Genomic DNA, 7,465 nt, shown 5'->3' with positions numbered 1-7,465 from the left:
GGCTGATGAGGTGTGCAGCTAGGGTAGTGTGGCTCCCCAGGGCAGTATAATGGATGTTGGGAGTGATGGTAGTGAGAGTCCCAGTGCTGATAGTGCTGGAGGAGCAAGGAGCACGCAGACAACAGGTTGCAGTCCAGGGTCTTTACTAGAACAGGTAAATTGACCCACAAACAGTCCCAGCTAGGAGGGGACCTGGATGTCTGAGAGCAACGGGGAAATTGGCCCTGGTCAGGGTGAGGGTGTAGGCCTACCGTGCTTTCTGCGCTCCTTCTGGCTATCTCCTCGTTATAAGGTAACAGCCCACGTTTCCGAGCTTTCCGTGTATTCTCGCCTGTATGGCTTGCGACGTGGGTTCCTTTCTGCTCCCAGCCTTGTACGGCTTTGCTGGTCCCTTCTGTTGTGGCAGGGCCTCCAGGCTTCTTAGGCCAAGGAATATACAGTCCCCTGCGAACTGGTTATCTGCTGGGGGATGTGGAATCCTTCCAGCCTCAGACACCAAAGTCTGGTAAATTAAGTCCTTTATCTGCCAAGACAGGCTCTCTTCGCCTCTTGTCTCTGGCTTGTGGCTCTCCTCCTGCCACACTTCCTCTTAGGTGCAGTGCAACTGTCTGTCCCTGCTCTGCTCTGGGACAAGTCTCAGTGCTGAGACAGGCCATCAAGTTCTCCCTAACCCTGCCCCCAGTACCAGCTTTTATAGGGGCAGCCAGCTCCCCCTACTGGCCTGAGACGGGAGGCATTGCATGCTAATGTTCCCCTGACTAGAGAACCTCCTCCTTGCTCTCAGACACAGCTTAAATTGCACTTGTGGCATCCAGGCCAGGGTGACACATTCCCCCCTAGTGAAATTTAGTACTCCGGGACTAAACAATAAACAAAGACAATATGCATAACCATAAAACATTAATAGACAGACGACGCACAAATTGAGTTCTTAAGGTCACAGTGTGGTCTGTGACCGGGTGTCCATATCACCAACACAACGGGGAGCCTTAACCAGGTGGGGGTCTGTCCTACCCCAAGTCCTTCACAGTCTTAGTTCATTCCTGGGTTAGGCTCCGAATGCAGTCCATACAAGGTCCTGATTATAAAAAGTCCATAACCTGTGAGTCCGTACGGTAACTGCAAGAAACTGAAACACAGAATTACCAAACAAGCATGTAACTTGGCAAACATTTCAACATTTGGCAACAGGATTATTTACAATTTTAGTACACTCTATATTCTCCAGCGAGCGGGTATCTGCCCCTTTGTGCTCCTGGTTGATCTACGTAGCCCACTGTCTGGTGGTGGACCAACCTGGCTTTCCCCAATAGCGTTAGGGGTACAGCTACCAGCTGGGTGTACAGGTAGGGCAGGCAGCTGTCTGCGGGTCCTTTGGCTTACCGCAGGCATGGCCCCCTGGGCCGTGGGGTACTCGGTAGCCGAGCCAGTCGATGCTGGGGGATGTCACAGTGGCAGTGACCCAGTCCGTGACCCAGGGCGATCAATTAAAGGGAAAGTAAAAGGGGAATAAAGTTTTTAGAGATAATATTCGTGACGCCACCTGTGGTATGCGGCTATATGGGGCCGTCGCTGCGGTGCAGATCCACTGGAGCTGATGGTGACGCAGCAGAGTTGGTTCAGCTCTCCACAGGCAGAGCTAAGCTCCAGGGCAGTGTATGAAGAATTGTGGAAGTTGATGTTGTTGGTGCGGTGTAATGCAGGGCTGATGGCGCAGGTAATGACCAGACAGCAACTTAATGGCGGTTTCTTCTATCTTTACTTGCAGTTTATCAAGCCGACCGGGTCACGGGTACTAGCTGGTAGTGGAGGCCCGTGCGGCCTGGAAGCAAGTTGGGGATCCACCTCGCCAGGTAGAGTTGTAGGCCTTCTCTCTGTGCTATTCTCTTTGGCCCTGCTGCTTGAAGCTATGCTGCGGCTCTCGTCCCTGAGTAAAACGTCTTTTTCCTCACCCGTATGGCAGGCAGCTCGGGCCTTCCTCAAGTGTTGCTACCACATGACGGTGCTGGGCCCTATGATGCTGCTGTGCCGCCGGGCATCTGGTGAGGCCAGGAGACCTGCAGTCTCCTGACCTCCGGATTCAGCTGCTGGGCCTTCAGTGCCCCACAACCACGGACTCCGGTGTCCGGTTCCTTTGCGCTTCTCTCTGGGATGAGCTTATCTACAGCTCCCTTCCCCAGGTCCTTCCTCGTCGTTCTCCTGTCTCCAACTCCTCTCAACTAACTCTTACTAACCCAGCCTCCAGATTCCAGTTTGAAGAGGAGGAGCTCCCCTTGTTGGTCTGGAGCCAGGAAAGTGTTGTATGCTGGTAAACCTGATTAGGGGACCCCTCCATGCTCTCCTAAGCGGAGCTCCTCTTCAGCCCCCACTCCCAACTGTCTTTCCTCTGAGCCTCCATAAGGAGCAATCTCACCCTTCCCTCCTGAAGTGGAGTGTATTGGATGTGGGTGTGTGGGTCCCTGGTAGTACTCCGTCCTTACCTGAGAGTGGGGTACCAAACCTGTGGGTGAAATGCAGTACCTCTGTGGCAACTGGACCTGCAGGGGTGCCACATTTTTCCAAAACAAAATGTTTTTTTGTGAGCAAATTGAACAAGGAATGTGAGAAAAAAATGATAAAAATATAATTGTATTGCACAAAAAATTCTTTAAATAGTCAATAGCAGAATAGATCCAGCCTCAGAAATATGTAAAATCCAAGTTTTATTAGATAAAGATTAAAAAACATGTATCTCACACAAGAACACTCACCTTGCACTGTCATTTCATGGAAGATGATGGATCCTATAACTGAGAATATAGAAATTACAGATATCAATAATTTTGAGGAACAATGTTCTATATAGCCAGTGAATCCCTAGATAACTCAGTGAATTTGAATCAATCATACAGGAATAGCAACCCATATTTTTATCCCATACAGTCCCCCCCCCCATTTTGGACAACTTCCAGGAACTTATAGAAGAAGAACTCTGCCTGTTAAAAGACAAAATTAAACATCAACATAACCCCTGTAATCTTTCCGCATATGAGAAAATAGCTTTGAAGGAATTGGCAATGAACGATGATCTGCTGATACAACAGGCATATAAAGGCCGTGCAACCGTCTTACTTAATTACTTAATGTAGGACTCTATGAAAAATGAAATTTAACTATGAAATATACCAAGAGCTTAGTCTGGATCAACTAATACATTTTCTACAGAACTTAAAACCTTATTACAACAAGGAGTGGAAATTGGGGCATTAAGTGAAAAATTATCTAAAGATTTGATAGTTACATGTCCCATTACTCCCATCTTTCACTCTGTCCATAAAATTCACAAACAACAAGTTCCCCCTCCATTACGGTGTTAAATAATCAAACATTAATCTCAATTCTGTACTTGTACATTGCATCAGCCACATGGAAGATTTTAGCTGACAGGACATTCAGGCTATTCTTGTACATTTAGCTCAGGGTAAAGTTAGTGCTATATATAGAAGAACAGGTGCTATATAACCCAGGTGAGACAGCCCCCCCTGGGGGCTTTTGCTTTTGCCACTTCACATTGACATCAGAAGGAGGGTTTTTATGCTGAGGGCAGTTGATAATGTAGGCCCGGACACGTGCTCAATAAAGACAGACGAAAACTATCATTCAGGACCCAGGGAAAGATGGACACTCATGAATGAATCTCTTTGTAACTACTTCACCTATTTTATGTTTTGCTGCAATTATTCTTATTAATGTACAATCCAAAAATAAACCTCTACATTTTTTAGAAGATTATCATGATACGGTCTTTGGAATATCGCATCTGGTAAACAGTCCTATATAAATAAATATACAAAAATAAGTATACAGTTAGGTCCATATATATTTGGACAGAGACAACATTTTTCTAATTTTGGTTCTAGACATTACCACAATGAATTTTAAACAAAATAATTCAGATGCATTTGAAGTTCAGACTTTCAGCTTTCATTTGAGGGCATCCACATTAAAATTGGATGAAGAGTTTAGGTGTTTCAGCTCCTTAACATGTGCCACCCTGTTTTTAAAGGGACCAAAAGTAATTGGACAATTGACTCCAAGGCTATTTCATGGTCAGGTGTGGGCAATCCCTTCGTTATGTCATTCTCAATTAAGCAGATAAAAGGCCTGGAGTTGATTTGAGGTGTGGTGCTTGCATTTGGAAGGTTTTGCTGTGAAGTAAACATGCGGTCAAAGGAGCTCTCCATGCAGGTGAAACAAGCCATCCTTAAGCTGCAAAAACAGAAAAAACCCATCCAAGAAATTGCTACAATATTAGGAGTGGCAAAATCTACAGTTTGGTACATCCTGAGAAAGAAAGAAAGCACTGGTGAACTCATCAATGCAAAAAGACCTGGGCGCCCACGGAAGACAACAGTGGTGGATGATTGCAGAATAATCTCCATGGTCAAGAGAAACCCCTTCACAACAGCCAACCAAGTGAACCACACTCTCCAGGAGGTAGGCGTATCAATATCCAAATCTACCATAAAGAGAAGACTGCATGAAAGTAAATACGGAGGGTTCACTGCACGGTGCAAGCCACTCATAAGCATCAAGAATAAAAAGGCTAGACTGGACCTTGCTAAAAAACATCTAAAAAAGCCAGCACAGTTCTGGAAAAACATTCTTTGGACAGATGAAACCAAGAACAACCTCTACCAGAATGATGGAAAGAGAAAAGTATGGCGAAGGCGTGGTACAGCTCATGATCCAAAGCATACCACATCATCTGTAAAACACGGCGGAGGCAGTGTGATGGCTTGGGCATGCATGGCTGCCAGTGGCACTGGGTCACTAGTATTTATTGATGATGTGACACAGGACAGAAGCAGCCGAATGAATTCTGATGTATTCAGAGCCATACTGTGTGCTCAGATCCAGCCAAATGCAGCCAAACTGATTGGTCGTCGTTTCATACTACAGATGGACAATGACTCAAAACATAAAGCCAAAGCAACCCAGGAGTTTATTAAAGCAAAGTGTGGCACATGTTAAGGAGCTGAAACTCCTAAACCCTTCATCCAGTTTTAATGTGGATACCTTCAAATGAAAGCTGAAAGTCTGAACTTCAACTGCATCTGAATTGTTTTGTTTAAAATTCATTGTGGTAATGTCTAGAACCAAAATTAGAAAAATGTTGTCTCTGTCCAAATATATATGGACCTAACTGTATTTAACATTATGGCCGATTATGGCTGGTATAGGAAATTTGGAAGACTTAGCTCTTGGTTAGACATGTACTTACAACCTCTGATGAAGAGTATTCCAAGTCATTTATGTGACACCAAACACGTTATTGCCTCATTAGACAACAGCAAATGATTGAATCAAAGTATGTGGTTAACATGACGTTATTGCTCTATATCCTAGTATCCCACATCCCCTAGAATTGAAATCTTTAGCATACTTTTTACACCAATTCAGTAATTATACCCCACCCATTAAAGAATTCATCCTTATAGCAACAGAATTTCCCCTATCACATAATTATTTCTCATTCAATGGCAGGTTTTATTTACAAAAATGAGGAGCACCAATGGGGGTGGATTTTTCTCCAGCCATCGCAAATATCTACAGTATATGGCAGTATGGGAGGAAATGTTTATTTTTTCAGCTGCATCCGATCTCCGCTCCCATATCAGGTGATATGGTCATTTTTTAGACGACCTCCTCCTGATATGGGAGGGAGGAGGCAGCCATGGACTTCATACGTTATTTAAACAAAAATGACATGAATTTGCAATTCACATTTAACGTACAGAAAATACAAATGGGATTTCTGGATATTACCCTCACACATTCCTCCATAGGAGTTCAAATCATGCCATTCAGAAAGAGCACTGTTACTAATTCTACACTATTAGCTACCTCTTGTCACCCCAAACAGACAAGCCCCGGAGACCTCATACTGCATCAGTGGTACGTGGGAACATTCGTGAGAAAGTTCCCATGCAGCACTGGTGCCATAAAGTGAGGTCCGGAGCTCGTCAGCTGATCTCCAGCTGATGAACTTGCGTGACCTCAGCCGGCAGCACAGCAGCGTGCTCCCATCAGTGTACCGCCGGCCGCCAGGATGATCGGGTCACCGGGGGACATCGAGAGGACGGCGGGACACATGGAGGACGCCGGACAGGTGAGGATAAAAGGTGTTTTTATTTTAATATTGATTTTTACTTTTTTTTTTTTAGATCGCGCACAGCCCCGGCTTGGCTGAGGAGACTACTTCTCCCCTAAGCTGCGCCGCTCTCGCTGTTATCAGCGGGAGCGGCAGTCAGATGATGGGAGAAGTAGTCTTCTTCCCCAACCCTGGGTACCATTCTTTCTGCTTTTTTGCAGCGTATTTGACCCATTGACTTCAGACCAATTCTAACGATATAACATTTGTAACACAATATATTCCTCAATTCTCAGAAGTCAAGAAAATTATAAATAAATATATCCCCATATTATATCAAGACAGAAAACTTAAAAAAGTTCTCAGTAATCCGGTACGATCTGTATCGGTAATATCTGCAAATGCTGCAAACATATCACTAATACAAAACAGTTTACATCTACTGTTACCAACAAAACCTAATTTTATAAATTGTAATTCTATATACAGTATATACTTGCTTACCTGTTTATCCTGCAATGTTTAATACATTGGTTGCACTACTGGACCTCTGAAAATAAGAATAAGACGTCATTTATCAGATGCTGCTAATAAAATGGTTTTCAAATGTTCAGCAGCATCCAAACACTTTTCCATATACCATAATGGTGACACCTTCTCATTTATCGTTATTGGTATTGAAAAAGTAAAAAAAAAACGCACAGAGAAGGCGATCACCATAGAAAACTATTTAACAGGGAGTCATGGTGGATATATTTACTCCAGACTAGAACTCCATTTGGGATGAATGTTAAACATGATCTAATTTATCATTATGAATAAGTAGATCTGTTACATATAATCTATTTTCCTTAATTTTCTCTTCTATCATGAACAATGTTCCTTCATTGCAATTATCATCTTTTTTTTATATTTTACTTTGTATTAATCACGTGTCTTTGTTCTTAATGCATTGGGATTGGTGCAAACGCGTCAGGTGACGTAGACAGGAAGCAATATATAAAGTTTGACCGCATGGTCACCATAGAATGTAATGATTAAGGAACCTATGGTCTGAAACGCGTCTGTCCAGGAATCCCCCTCCCCCTCTAAGGTTGTGAAATACTACCATGAGAAACATGTTTTTTAATCTTTATCTAATAAAACTAGGATTTTACATAATTCTGAGGCTGGATCTATTCTGCTATCAATTGTTTTTTTCTGCTGCACTGCTGGTGTTCCATGACTTGGACTCTACAATGGGTGAGCTGACTTAAATCCCTTTTTTTCTTCCATTCTTTAAAGAACAGCTGAACTTTCACAAACATGCGTTAAAAGTATGATTGACGGAAA

At 43.5% G+C, this 7,465-nt stretch overlaps 1 long non-coding RNA gene across 1 annotated transcript; it reads right to left on the bottom strand.

The window, feature by feature from the left end:
* Positions 1-510: 510 nt before the first annotated feature.
* LOC141252995 (uncharacterized) lies at positions 511-6,685 on the bottom strand. Its single transcript, XR_012314184.1, has 3 exons — positions 6,638-6,685; positions 2,751-2,789; positions 511-1,129 (listed from the first exon to the last, which is right to left on the bottom strand). It is a non-coding gene; the product is annotated as an uncharacterized lncRNA (long non-coding RNA).
* Positions 6,686-7,465: the final 780 nt, after the last annotated feature.

Source organism: Phyllobates terribilis, unplaced genomic scaffold (genome assembly GCF_046119375.1).
Source record: "Phyllobates terribilis strain yellow unplaced genomic scaffold, ASM4611937v1 Scaffold_2__4_contigs__length_985480577, whole genome shotgun sequence".
Taxonomy (NCBI): Eukaryota; Metazoa; Chordata; class Amphibia; order Anura; family Dendrobatidae; genus Phyllobates; species Phyllobates terribilis.
The sequence above is the reverse complement of the archived record's forward strand: the minus strand, read 5'-3'. Positions and strand labels throughout refer to the sequence as shown.